The sequence below is a fragment of the Galeopterus variegatus genome, unplaced genomic scaffold (assembly GCF_000696425.1).
Source record: "Galeopterus variegatus unplaced genomic scaffold, G_variegatus-3.0.2 Scaffold1475, whole genome shotgun sequence".
NCBI classification, from domain to species: Eukaryota; Metazoa; Chordata; class Mammalia; order Dermoptera; family Cynocephalidae; genus Galeopterus; species Galeopterus variegatus.
Genome location: NW_007727586.1, coordinates 85,307 through 100,208, shown reverse-complemented (window position 1 = coordinate 100,208; position 14,902 = coordinate 85,307). Strand labels below are relative to the sequence as shown.

The 14,902-nt window shown below is 35.9% G+C and overlaps 1 long non-coding RNA gene across 2 annotated transcripts; it reads left to right on the top strand.

Annotated features, from left to right (window-relative positions):
• The first annotated feature begins 3,487 nt into the window (after positions 1-3,487).
• LOC103594078 lies at positions 3,488-6,823 on the top strand. Of its 2 annotated transcripts, XR_550815.1 has the most exons (3): positions 3,488-3,714; positions 5,505-5,618; positions 6,114-6,823. It is a non-coding gene; the product is annotated as an uncharacterized LOC103594078 (long non-coding RNA). The 2 variants fall into 2 exon arrangements; XR_550814.1 differs by lacking the exon at positions 5,505-5,618.
• The last annotated feature ends 8,079 nt before the right edge of the window (positions 6,824-14,902 follow it).

The following is a 14,902-nucleotide window of genomic DNA, read 5'->3' as shown; positions in this document are numbered from 1 at the left end:
CCTGGGCTCTTTTGATTGAGTCGCCAAACTACTGCAACAAACTAGCTCGTATTCCGGGCTGCACAACCCTGGCGGATTTTTGTGCGTAGGAGAGGTGAACTGACAATGTGAGAAAAGGTTCTAAGCGGATACCCAACTCCTATCTTCATATCCTCACGTGGCCCCTAGGAGGAGCTGGTGAAATATGCTTAGGTTTTGCAAATATGTATTTAATCCTGCCTCACCAAGGGGGCCTCTTTTCTTAGCACTGAGCAAGATACTTAAAAGGGTGTGGAATGGGTCATGCACGCGGAGTGACTGCTCTGACAGACAAGTGACGTTGCTGTTCCATTTCACTTGCTAAGATTATGCAGTACACCAAGCCTGTTACCAGCTCTGTTGCATTTTAAAGTTGTGTACGTGGGAATAATGCTTCACACAAGGGAGGTCTACTTTAGCATTTACTGTCATGTGTTATTTACAAACGGCTTAAATTAACTGTAAAATAGATGGGTGTCTAAGAACCTAGACTGTAGCCCAAAGCTAAAAGAACCTGGACATAGACAAATTAACTCTATTATTAGCCGAAGGATAGAGAATGATTTAACAGACTACTCCACTTCAATAAGCTTTTTCTGAGATGTGCTTCCTCCCGGATTTTTTCCTAAGAAGCAAACCGGAGGTCTAATTAATCCCTTAAAGCATATTAAACTTAAATGGAAAAAGGAAATCAATCATTTATATATTTTCTCTTCTATATTATGATTCAATCTGTGCATCTGTGGAGAGCTAAGAATTTTCCAAACCGCATGAATTTAGAGAGGGGACATGTTATTTTTTTCCAGGTAAAGAGCTCTATTTGGGAATCAGTCACCCAGAAAGAGATGCCATTTTTTCTGAAACTTGGATTGAAATTGTTTTACTTTAATATTTTACTCTAAATAAAATGAATATGCTACAGGCCAAGATAGTTTCATATGACCAAAAAAAAAAGATCTTTAAAGAAATGCATACAAAGTTTTAAGACGGTGGTTGGCAATATAAATTTAGCTATTGGGAGGCTCGTAATAAATGTATGCCAGTCTTGCTCATCAACCATCAACATCACTCTCACGCAGCCCCAGCCGCACAGACTGAATGATACACAACTAGGCTTATTTCTTGAAGAAGAAATCAAAGAAATAATTGAGAAAAGTTAACAATTTTAATAAGCAGCTTTTCAAAATCTGCACAGAATCTAGAATCTTTAACTTAATTGCTAAGCTAAATAAGGAAACATGAAGGATTAAATTTTGTAAATGAAAATTTGTAAATGCACGATAGCCTTGAATAATTCCATTGCTTAATTTTAAAAAGAAAAAAAATATTTCAATGTGCATTTTAATTAATAAATGGCTTTTCACTATGTCCCTGTTAGGAAAATTTTACTGTGCCAAAGCATTCAGTGCTTGGATAAATGCACTTTTTGGAACGATGCATGATACAGGTTTCTCTAGTCAGAGTCTATATTTTTTTGGCTGAGTCAGGCCTTATTTAGCAAAAAATCCCCATTAGTTTTGGACACAAATGCAGTTGGGTGTTGGGATCCATCTGTGGATTAAATTTTTCCAAGGAAATGACAATTATTCTCTTACTGATTCCCTCCATGGTAACCACCTATAATATTAAAGCCAAATATTAGTCACAATCCAGATCTGCGGTCAGATTGTGAATAGTTGTGTGACGCAGAGGGGGATCGTTCCACTAGGAGCACAGATCTTTCCTTTGCACTTACATAAAGATTTACAACAATTACACATATGTTCAGGCTTTCATTAATCATATGCATAGGTAGTTCAATTTCACAATGATAAGAGATGAAAATCTCCTGGCATGTGCATCTACTAGGTATTAAAAACACTTGCTAATCTTCCAAGTAATAATCAGTAGTAATAAATACTAAATAAGTCATCATCAGACTGGTTTGAAATGTAGACAGGCTGGCTTTGCAATCTGCTGTTATGAGGATGTGCTTGCTACCTACAGTGGTAGTTTTAGGTGCTGAATGTAATCTTATCTATCAGAAAACAGCTTTGGCTTTAAAAAATTATGCAATTTCACTTACCACACTGGTCATATTTAATCTTTGTATTAAATTCGATGAATGTGTTTGTTGAACAACTGCTTTGTATTGTAGCTATATGCTAGGTGAAATGGAAAACAGAAGAGTCCTAGAAAAAACAGCTCAGGTTTTTAGGAGTTTGGAATTTTTAATCAAGATGACAAACAATGCACAAGTGAAACATTTAAATGACCAAATGACAACATACGGCAGCCTGCGAGTAAGAATTTTTTATTGTTGGTAAAATAGATCAAGCAGCAATAAAAAAAAATAGTAATAATTCTGGAGAGTTTCTGAGAAGTGGAATGGCGTAAGATTTATGGGGAAGTCTCTATGATGGAAGATTTAATATGTTTGACATAAAACCATGTGTAGTATTAAGGATGCTGAGAACATACCAGAAGACAGAATTGCCTCCTCATTCAGTTAATGTCCTAAAATGTCCATTCTGCCCCTAGAACTTTCTATATACATTTAATCATGTGTATAAATTATAAGTTGCATCTAAGAATGGGATATTCTTACTGAGTGCCTCTGTCTACACCGACAGTTTACTCTAAAGCAATGGAATTTATTCCATATATCTTATTTGCTATTTGTCATCACTGGAACACACAGTAGCGATGCCATACTTATCTGGCACACATATAATAGTTTTTCTAAATAACTAAAATTTGTTTGGGTAGAAGTTATTTTCTCTGAAATATTGAATGCCTCCTTCAACTCTCTAACTGATCGCCCCTGAAACACTCTGTTCCTATCTGTAGTGTAGAATATTTTGTTCCTCTTATGCTATTACAAGTATTTTTTTTTTTTTTGTATTTTTGTTTCAACTAACCAGTGATGAGCTTTTTGAAATCCAATGCTCATCTTTTTTATCTTTATATCGTTATGGCCTTGCCAGGCACATAAGTCAATCTCAATAAATGTAAGTTAAATGATGACATGAAAAAAAGGAACAGTATTTTTGAGTATAATATGATCTTTGAATAATGGCTCAGTATGATTATAATTAAACATAAGCTATTTCATTTTTACCTGCAATCTTTTGGGCCTATCAGAGTGCAATAGAGCTATATCCTCTATATTAGTCCCTCAACTAAGCTTATCTAAGCCCTTCATTTTATTTTTTCTTCTTCTCCATCGGTGTGAGACTTCACTTCTCATTTTCGCTTCTGACAGTGTGCCGTGAATCTGTCAGGCTGTCACCATGTCCTGTCTAATTTGTTGATTCTAATCTGCACTGAGCTGAAAAATTATGTAACCAAGGTTGTTAAAGAAAAGTAAAAGCAATTCTAACAACGACCTGTGGACAGTGTGCCGTGAATCTGTCAGGCTGTCACCATGTCCTGTCTAATTTGTTGATTCTAATCTACACTGAGCTGAAAAATTATGTAACCAAGGTTGTTAAAGAAAAGTAAAAGCAATTCTAACAACGACCTGTGTTTTTTTTTTTTTTTTTTAAACATTATGAGCAGATGCTGAATTTGGAGTTACCCTCTCTTGGTCAATTTCCTCTTTGGGTAAAAAGGCTTCAGGATATGGATTTATGGCATCTCTTTTAGCTTCGCAGAGCACTTAAATGCCTTAGTCCTGTGTTTGCTGTGTTATGAGTAGTTGAGGAAAACCTCTGGGTAAGTGAAGTACCTGTGTGTCTACAGCTATTTATATGTTCATATGCATATGTATAATAAAATCGTACATTCATTTATAAAGAAAATATTTGAATGCTTGCTGAGTCCATTTATTATTATGACCTTTTCTTTCATGAAATAGGTTAAAACCAACAACAATTAGTGGGACTGTTTTTAAGAAACTCATACTTTCAGAGCAGCCAGGTTATTATATAGTAAATTACCTCTTCTGTCATGCTCTGGAAGATTTCATTTCTCTCACATGGGTGAGACAATTATACTCTGAAAACACCATATTCATTTTAGAGCTAGACCCTACATTACTATGTTTCTTAACACAGTGATTACGATGATAATTTCATCTGTATTATCTGGTACATTAGCTCTCTCAGAGGTAATGAGCCTACAACCTCGGTTCATCTTCTATTACCATGGATGACAGTTCCTGCAGCCAGGTAGTCCTGCCATAAACACAGGTCATAGTTAGAATTGCTGCCAGTTGAGGAAATACCAGTCATTATGCACAGACTTATCACTGTCCCTGGGAAAAGGCAAGCCTTATTACTGGAGGCTCAGTAGTATCATCATTTAATAATAGTGATGAAATATTAATAAGGAGACTAATAATAAGCTAGCATCTATGGAGGACTTTCCAGGAAGCAAGCACTGCTCTTGTGCTTTACAGGACATGCTACACTATAGTTCTGCATTGCACGGACATTTGCATAAAAATATAATGAAAGAGAGGGAGAGTAGGAAGGAGGGAGGAGCGGAGACAAGAAAATATTCCTAGGAAAGGATTGGTTCTAAAGGAGACACAAACACCTTCAGTAGTCACTAGGGAAGGCGAGCCTGGCAGCAGCCTGCATAGTTCCCCTCCATCGCAGTGAGAAGTACTTTTCGGTAAGAGGTGTCACCATTAGCAAGTGGATCCACTGTGTGAAACACCTCTAAGCCTCTTTGCTTTAGCAATACTTCCTTGGAAGGCCATAAGACTCATGCAACTCGTTTTCCAGAACTATCAAAAAGCAAAGCAAAACAAAACAAACAAACAAAACCTTCAGACAGCCAAGTCTAGTCACTATTGTAGATATTTACAGAATATGCTTCAAGCCACAAAGAAAATGCAAAACACATTTTGGGTAATGTTAACAACACTGTAATGATACTTTTGAAAGAAAGGGTACATACCTGCATGTCTAGATTTTGGAATGCAAGATTTAACAATTTGTGGCTTTTTTTTGGTCAAAACACTGCATGTTCATTGTGAAACATGTAAAAGGTAAGCATTTTAGAATGTGGAAGAAGGTAGGAAAATGTAAAGAATGAAATTCATATTCCCATCATTGGAAGATAACCATTATAAATACTTTGATATTTTTCTATATTGCTTCTCCTTTTTTATGTATATTTCTGTGTCTATTTTTAAGTTATTTATGTTTTACAATTTTACGATCAATTGTGTCATACTTTCTGATCCATGGATATCAAGGATATCATGCTTTTTATATTTATCTAAGCATTCGTCATGCAATTAAAATCATTTAAAGCATATATTTGAATAATTACATATATTGTATGTTCATAATATATATGAACTATAATTAATCATCACACATCCTTGTGCATTTATATTCATTTTTGTTTTTTAGTCTTACAAGGATGCATCAACTACTCTTGCAGACCAATGTTTATCTTCATATCGTACAATTTTCTTGGAATAGATTTCTAGATGTAGAATTACTAGATCAAAGGGGATGAACTGTTAAAACTTTCTTTTTTAATTGCAGTTCTTTCAAATCAAATCCCAGTGCATATAATTTCAAAGATGTTCTAAGTTATGTGTTTCTGATGATGGTGGTGACATTGCACAGTGGGGAGAGATTGAGCTTTGGGTCAACCTGGTATGTGTTTGTAACCTTGATCTGCCACTTACTAGCTGTGAAAGATTGTTAGATTATTACAGGAATTAGAAAGAATACCTGTGAAATGCCTGGCACACAGTGATCACTTTTGTACCATTGCTGCTACCACTACTAATAACAACAAGAATGACCAGGTCAGTAAATAAAATGTTAGTTGGGAGAATAAAAAATATATATGCAGTAAGCCTTTACATAACATACAGAATCTATTTTAGTGCCTGATTAAGTGCTAAAATCATAAATGAAGAGGTAAGTATCTAAGGAGTTAGGAACATATTGTAGCTATAGCTGGACGTATAGGTTGGCATTAAACAAAGGCAGGAAAGTAAAATGGATTTTCCAGTTGATAGTCAGAAATTGAATAAAGTCACAAATTTATTTAAGGCGATATTAGGATTGAACATTAAACTTGGGACAGATTTTAGACTCTTAAGAGAAGGATGACAAGTTGACACTTTATTTTTCCTTACACAGGGCAGGATCTACAGATGACCGAGTAGAACAGATGTAAATGGGACTGGTGTCATGGTCATCTGAGTCATTTCTTCATCCCTTGCCTCTGCCTACAGTCCTACATGTTATCATTTCTTCTGATTTTTTTTTTCCTAATATGATTTCCCAAATCCCAATTTTAATTTAAGAGGAAATAGAGATATAGATTGTGCATTCCAGGAAATGATCTCATGTGAGTGAAAGCTGTCGATATGAATCTTAAGCCTCTGATACCAAGTCTAATGTTTCTTCCTCTGCTTTCTGCAAAATGTAATATTTTTCATAGTATGACTGCTCTTACAAATCTAAAACCCAGAATGGGACTTATATTTTTCAAAGCCACTTACTAATTCCCTCCAAATTATTTCTTCCCTGACTCTAAAATATATGAAGTTTGACTTTTTGCTTTTTATACAATATCCAGTTCCAAATATTTGGCTCAGTGTTTATGCTTCCCTGTGGGAGAGTTTCTTTTATTTAAAAAATTAGGTCGATATCTGCAAGTTTGATTGAATTTTTCCTCTACCATTGACCAGTTTCTATTATGCAGGCGTATATTTTCAACCGATATTTAATTCCAATTTTTTATGAATTTATGTTTTAACATTCAAAGTTCTTGTGTATAAATTACAGTAAATAAAATTTGTATTACAACTATGCAAAAATAAAATGCTTTTTCTGACTATCACCAATAACATTACTGATTAATGAGAACATAATAACATTGACAGCATTATATGATCATTAAAGTAAAATACAAATTATGTCACTACTCATTTTATAGGTGCTTAGTGAGATAGTTTAATGTATTTATTAGAATGAAATCCAGATTGTTCTTACACTGCATTAGGATTTGAGCTACACCCAGTCCATTTTAAATGTTAAAGAAATTCAAATGAATTATTACTATAAGTGTTTTAGAAATTGTTTCTAGGATTAGTAGTAGAGAAACTCTGAATTTATAACACAGACTTAAATTCTATCACCAGTGTTTCGGCTTCTGATCTTTTTATCAGCAGAGATCTCATTTCCAAACTTGTATTTATACCAAAGTCTGTTCTTTTGCATTGTTTGCGTAACTGAGTTACCGAGTTTTGGCAAGGCAGGAACTGACACTATAAATAATGCTTTTTTGCAATCCGATTGCCATTTCCCTGCATCTAAACTGAAATACACGAAGACCCACGCTGTACCTGCTAAAGCAACTTAGGAAAAACAAATCAATTGGGAGATCTAGCGTTAACACTCAGTAAATGTTCTCATTTTTAAGTGTTAACACATGCAATAGTGTTTTCAAAAAAACTCCTTGAAAAATACCGATATATTTTCTCACTTGGGCAAGGTCAAACCCCACAGCTCCTGCTCTTATTTTATATTATTTTTACATAAAAAATATAGTACCTCTTTAGTACAGATTAAGTGAAGGAAGGAATATTCTTAATAGATTATTTGCCAAAAAAAAAAGTACATAAAAACATGTAGACACACACACACAGTTATATCTGTTGTTCCATGATGACAAATCTCAAAACCTCATAAGTGGATGAAGAAAGCTAAGTTTTGATTTGTACTTACTTTGTAGTGACAGACGAGCCGTGGTCAGCTCTAAGACTCCCTTTCTCGGTAAATTTTTTTCATGATTCTGATTTTACAGTGTTTAGAGTCCAGTTTAATTTCACAATTTGCAATTCCAAAAATTATCTATTCACCCATTGCACACATATTTCTTATGCATTAAAACTGTGAAGAATTCAAAATAGATCATGGCAACTCTCAGTATTTTTGAAAAGTAGAATAATCTGTAAAGCACTGAAGCTAAACAACTTCAACATTTTAGTAAAGCACGAGCTAAGTACACATAACTTAAAGCAGTTCCCTTAGGGTAGAAGATAATTGAAATATTATTTGTATTTTCTACTAAAAGTAATCTTAACATCTACCTGGTCAAAGCATCACTTAGCACAACAGGCTTAGTCACCAATGCCGTATCCATAGTTTCAAAATCCAGGCAGCATAATGGAAATTTATGCAAGTCTCCTTAATCCTGGGCTCAGAATGAATCAGTGTTCTTCCCTAAGTGAATTAAGCACAGAAATTAGTTTATTTCTCTCTATGTTCTATCTTCTTTCCTCATGCATTGTTGGCTTTTGTTCATTTTTCCTCTCCATGGTCCATACATTATTTCAAGTTGTACAAAAAGGGGGTTGGAACCCAAACATAGCCGCTGATGCAGGAGAAGTGCTCTGCATTATCCCATGACCATTATTTAGCATTTGGTTCATCTCTGGAAATGCAGCTCAAGACCTGCATGATTCCAGCTCCAGAGGCTCCATAGAAAAGCATTGCCTATCAAAGTGACATGCTGAAGAAGCACCAAGCACACTTGATAATAAAATCCAAACCATACCCCATAAGGTGAGACAGTCCATTCATCAAAAAAAAATTTTTTTAATTATTTTTTGAATCATTTCTCCATCATGAAAAGCAATTCTCTGTGAGTTGACTTACAGGCCATGACATAAAACCAAAAAAAGAAAGAAAGAAAAGAATAAAAAGGAAGAAATCTAGGCATTGACAGGTGATCTGTACTTCCTACCATCTCCTGACCCCATTTATGAATCTCCATCAGAAGGCAGCCTGACTTGCAGCCCATTTCCAGCAACATGGAAACTGGAGATCTCCCCTACAAAAGGTTTCAACCCTAACTCCACTGAAGACCCCCTCAGACCAAGAACAATTTTTCTCACAGGAGAGTTCCAGAGAGTCTATGAGTTCATGCACGATGAGAGTTTCATAATTTCCTCTCTGTGCAAATACCAGGGTATTTATTTCTCTTACGTAATTTCCAGGGAATCAGATATATGACCTGACCTCTATTCTGTTGGTCTACTGAGGGGCCTTACCGTCAAACGGTTACCCTTGGTGAGAACGTACCCAAGGGCTGATATATGACTGTAAAGGAACTTAACAATTCCTGGAAGGAAAAGGGTTAAGAGCCAGTAAAAACAGCATAAATTTACACATGACCTAGTGTGATTACACTTTTATTCTCTCCCTTGCAAAGAACAACAACAATGCCAATCTCTATAACTAATGCTTCTGGTCTAAAACATTCTTTCTAATTGTCATGTTTTCACCCACTGCAGATGATCTCAACAACCTTCTGGTTAGAAAGGATCCATAGATAGAGAGATGCACTTGCTGGTGAGTTTTCTACCAAAAGGATCTAAAAGGTTCATTACATCATGGAAAAATAATCTCTGCTGAGCTGATGGTGCAGCCTTGTGGGATTGGTTTGTGATGGTTTGATTCTGGTTGACAAGTTCTAAAATTGTAAGCATTTTGTCCAAATCTTGTTAGCAGGGGGGATGACTTGAATAGCCGGAGGCCTTGGCACCAGAAAGAATTACGAGCAGATAAAAACCACTACAGTGGCTTCAGTTAAAAAACAAATAAATAAATAATGTCCCCTGTACTGTCACCTTTCATCAAGCAGAGTGCTCTGCCTTCTTTCTACAAAATATAGGAAGAGGAATGTCTAAGGAAATAAAAAGTATTTGGGGATAAATCGAGAACATGCACCTGTCTTTCTTTATACATGAGATTGAATGCTCCAAAGAGTAAATGAAGCACAGGTCTTAGTCTTCTCTGCCTAAGCCCTGCAAGGAAGGTATCCCTAGATGAGTGAGCAAATGGCAAACTGAGCCCTCAGTGCGGGGTTGCCTGGAGCCAGCAGAAAGTGGGCAGAGGCAGGCTGCTGTCTCTCCCTCTCACCTACTCAACAGCCTCTTTTCCATTTCTTCTCTAGAAATTTTTCACCAGCTAGAAAGCAGAGACACTAGTTGCTACACTGAGGGGAGATGTTAGATGCATCTGGGTGGCCATGCCGTTGCCTACAGAGCCCACAGATGCCAGGGGGGGGGGGCATGGCAAATCCCACCAATGCTACTCCATTCTCTTTCTCCCCTGTTCTCCTCCTTCCTGCTGTCTGCACACAAATTCCTCAAGATAACCCTCTACAATGCTTCCTGATAACAGAGCTCAAGTACCTAGACCAGCAGATACCCAGAAATGATGGTTTGGGGGACTTGTGAATACCACTGATTTTATTAGAAGTGCTGATAAAGAACTGAATTACAATGGAAAAGGTAGCAACCCAGAAAAAAAAATAAGCATTTAGAGATAGCATCTTTGGGAGATTTTTCTTTTAAAAAATCATTCTTTTAAAAGACTCATTTCTTTGTGAGGAGTGACTTTCCTGGCACCAGATATGACTGACTCTGCAGTGAATCTTCCCACACTTGTTTCTTTCCTTGTGTTCATGAAAAATAATGTAGGATTGAGCATCACTGATGGGAAAGTATCTGGGTCAGAAAAATGACCCAGAATAGAGATATAGGCTTTACAGGAGAATATCTTTATATTACTAGACCCATAAAAAATAAAACCCTGGGCCTTTCTGATACACTAAATTAAGGTTGAAACACTTTCCTTGACACTAGAATAAGGGCCTGTAAACTACACCTGCAGGCCAAATCTGGCTCACAGCGTGTACGGCCTGTAAACTAAGAATGTTTTTACATTTTTAAGGTAGAAAAAAACTCAAAGGAAGAATATTATTTTGTGAGATTTTAAATTTTATGAAATTCAAATTTCTGTATTCATATAGTTTTATTGGAACACAGCTAGGCTTATTCTTTTTGCACATTGTCTATGACTGCTTTTAAGCTACCATGGCAGAGTTGAGTGGGTGAAATAGAGACCATATGTGACCCACTTATTGGAACACAGCTAGGCTTATTCTTTTTGCACATTGTCTATGACTGCTTTTAAGCTACCGTGGCAGAGTTGAGTGGGTGAAAGAGAGACCATATGTGACCCATACAATCTAAAGTATTTATTATTTTGCCAATTATAGAAATGTTTGCTGGCCACTGCACTAGAATTATGCTATGGAGCATCAGGCTGAATTGAGTGAAAAGGGGTGTGAGTGGTATTCCTCACCTCTGATTCTTGGAAGCTAAGTAACTACAATTGAACCTTTTATTTAACTATTGGTGCCTCCTTGTTAAAGTGGAGAGAAAATGCTTGTAGATTTATTTTAGGATGAAGTATATAATGATTGTAAAATATTTGTTCAAACAATAAATGTTTTCCACTCACACTAATTATAATCGGCAGCCTTGATCAAATACCTTTACATGATAAAATTAAGTGGTTTCCAAGTGGGTTCATAAAATAGAATTAAGACTATTATTAATATCAATCATTAAAAATCAGTGAATATAAGGTGAAACAAAACCATCAATGAAAGTGAAAAATGGTTCCATAAAGATTAAGTTTTGACCTATTTTTGAACAGTGTATATTTCCTTGATTTTTGCAAATCTGTATCTAGAGTGTTTTAAGGATCCAAATCCGTAAAATTTTCAGGCAAGTATTTAACTCTGGGTTGCTTCAGCTTAACACATCTTGATCATTAAATGTTAAACTTAAGAATGTTTAGTAATTGAAAACGACATCAAAAACAACAAACCATTGAATAAATTGGATTATTTTCCAATAAAAAATCTGTGCCCTGAAAAGTGTTTAAGAATTTCATTTAATTTCAGTCGCAGATTAAACTATTGTACGATCCCATTTCTTTGAGGAAAAAAAAATCTATATCTATTTGTATCAATGTTTATATCTGCAACTCTCTATATTTGTCTTCAGGGCCAGAATTAGAATGAGGCAAGGCACTGCTCACCTCAGGTGTAAAATTAAGTGTCACCAAAAAAACCCCAAAAAACAAAAAACTCAGTAATCCAGATAAGTAATAGTTTCTTGTACTATTTATTCAAAATAAAAAATAATGCAAAGAAATTCATGATAAGCAAAACAGGTCATTTAACAACGACCTAATTGATGTAATCACAATTTACTTTTATTTTCTTCTGTTTGTTTATTGCCATATTATTTTTTTTCTAAGTATCTATTATTTTATAATAAAGAACAAAACATAAAGCTCGTGAAATAGTACGCAGACCCATGAGCTAGGATAAGTATTTTTGATGGAGACCCAATACACATTACACATTTCGCTCCAATAGTTGGTTGTAATTCATGCCCAAATAGAGAAAGAGGTGGGGAACTGGCTTTGCACAATCAGAAGTTCTTACTCTTTGGTCTTCTTACGTGGTAAGATGTCCTTCTTGAGCCAAAATGGTGATCTAGCCACTTATTTCTAGATCCTCCCAAATAATGTTTCAATGGAAGATAAAATTAGTTATCTCTTTTACTGAAATGAGTGCATATGCCATTCACAAAAATGAGACATGTTATTTTGGAAAGCTGGATTTTTGTTTTTGTTTTTTTCATTCTTGGAAACTAAGCTTTATAACAAATGTTGTAGATGAAGAAAAACACACAGCATGTTGGCTGATGTTACTTAAAAATCTCGATTACAAACCTCAAAGGGGACTTTGGGACTGCCTGGCAATCCTATTATGTTTCCCGAGTCCATTCAAGCTCCTAGTCTCTGAGATAAATATTTGAACCTCTTCTGCCTCCACTCAAACCTCTAATAATACCCTTCACACCTATCTAATTACCTGGCTTCTCATGGTATTGAAAAATGGAAGCAGAGAGATGCGGAAAACTTCAACCTTCAGTCCCCTCTACCCAACATGAAATCCTGCTCAATATCTCTACCTGTATAAGCTGTTTCCCCTTCTGCATCTGCAGCTAAGACGAGATGTCACCGCTCCCTCTACTTGTAGACCACATGCCATTCCTTCTTATGTATTCAAGGACTGTACTTCTTTAATTATCCTCTCTCTCCTACATTATCTATTTTTTCCTTAGAGAGGGATCATTCCCATCTGTTCATAAACATACTGAACTACCTCCCACCAGCAAAAGAAAGAAAAATACAAAGAAAGGGAGAGGGAAAAAAGCAAAGCTCCCCTTGACCCTATATCTCCCTCCAGCTATGACTTTATTTGTCTTCTCTTCTTTGCATCAAAACTTTTCAAAAGCTGCTTCTGCATTCTCACCTCTCATTCTCTATTGAACCCCCTTCAGTCAGGCATGTACCCCAGACATTCCTTCCAGAGTCTTGGATACTTAATTCCATCACTGACCATCCATCACTCTTTCCTTCTTGTATCACGTTCTTGGCTTTTAAATAACCATTCTTCTCTGTCTTTTCTCAGACCTCACAGACTGCTCCTTCTCATCTGTTTTTAGTAAGTTCTCTAGTATCTCAAAATGCCACGGTGCACCTGACTCTACCTGGCCCTATGGTTCCCTATCTCCAGTCAATTCCTAGGAGATTTCATCCAGGCTATATCTTTAAATATATATATATGCAGATGGCTTTCAAATGTACATCTTTCATGTCTGACCTTCCCCCCACAATTTCAAATTCACATATATAATTTCCTACTTTTTGTCCCCACTTGGGTATCAAATAGGTATTTGAAACACACCCTGGCCAAAACTGTGTTCTTAATTTTGGCTACTCCCCCAAATGCACAAATTCTGCTTCAGGACCTTTGCATTGGTTTGGAATCCTGTTTCCCCAGATATCCACGTGGCTCACTCTCTCTATCCTACTTGTCTGAGCAAAGGTTTAATTGAGAGATCTCCCCTAGTTACCCTAACTAAAAAGGCCCCGTATCCCTCTTTGCATGGGTGAATTTCATCCTCTTTTTTTTTTTTTCAAAGTTCTTACCAGTACTTGACATTAAATTATATATTTGTCTGTTTACTTTCTGTTTCTCCAAGTATATTTTAAGTTCCATGAGGCAAACATCCTTTTTCTATTTAGTTCATTATTGCCTTCACAATGTCTATGAATGACCTGATGCATGGTAGATGCTCGATACATGAATGCGTAAATTAATGAATTTTGGAAAAATCAAGGACTGGGGACTGAAAACTGTTATCTCATTGGCTGCATTAATTCTAGTCATGGAAGGAAAGAAGGAAAAAGAAAAAAAAGGGAAAGAAAGAGAGAAAGAGAGGGAAGGAAGGAAAGAAAGAAGACAGACTACTCACAAAATGAAGTCATGATTTACAGTGAGAATTATTCTTCATTGCAACAAACTCTGGGAAAAGATGCAGAAGTAGAAGGCATGGATTCCTGTATTGGTTCTGCTACTTAATGCTGATGTGACTGTGGGCAAGACACTTCCTTCCTATTGTGAGTGTTTCATTGATAAAGTGGTTAGAAGAGGGAGATTCTGTTTTAAATCTGTGAAACATGTCTCTAATTTATGATAACGTCATACTATAAATAAGGCAGTATTAGATTAGCTTATGACAATAAGATTGTAATATTAAAAATGGATACTCTTTTCAGACAATAAAAATAAAAAATAGGCACCATCTCTTGACCATTTACTCTGTGCTAGATACTGTCTTCAGTGGTTTTACATGCCATGTGTCATTTAACATTACAAGGTAAGTACTTTAACCTGTATTTAACAGACAAGTAAACTGAGGCTTAGATGTTTGACTAATTTTCCTAAGGTCACACAACTAGTAATCCACAGAGGTAAGATTCAAATCTAGATCAGTTGACTTCCTAGATTTCAATCTAAGTTAAATGAGAGAGTGAAACAGAGAAACACAGAGAAAGAGAGAGACAGAGACAAAGAGACAGAAAGAGATGTAGACAAAAATATAGAAGAGAATAAGACAGAAGAGAGATAGGGAAATTGATAGATATAAAGTCAAAACCCAAAGAAACAGAGAACAGAGACTGGGAGATGGCTGGAGATACTT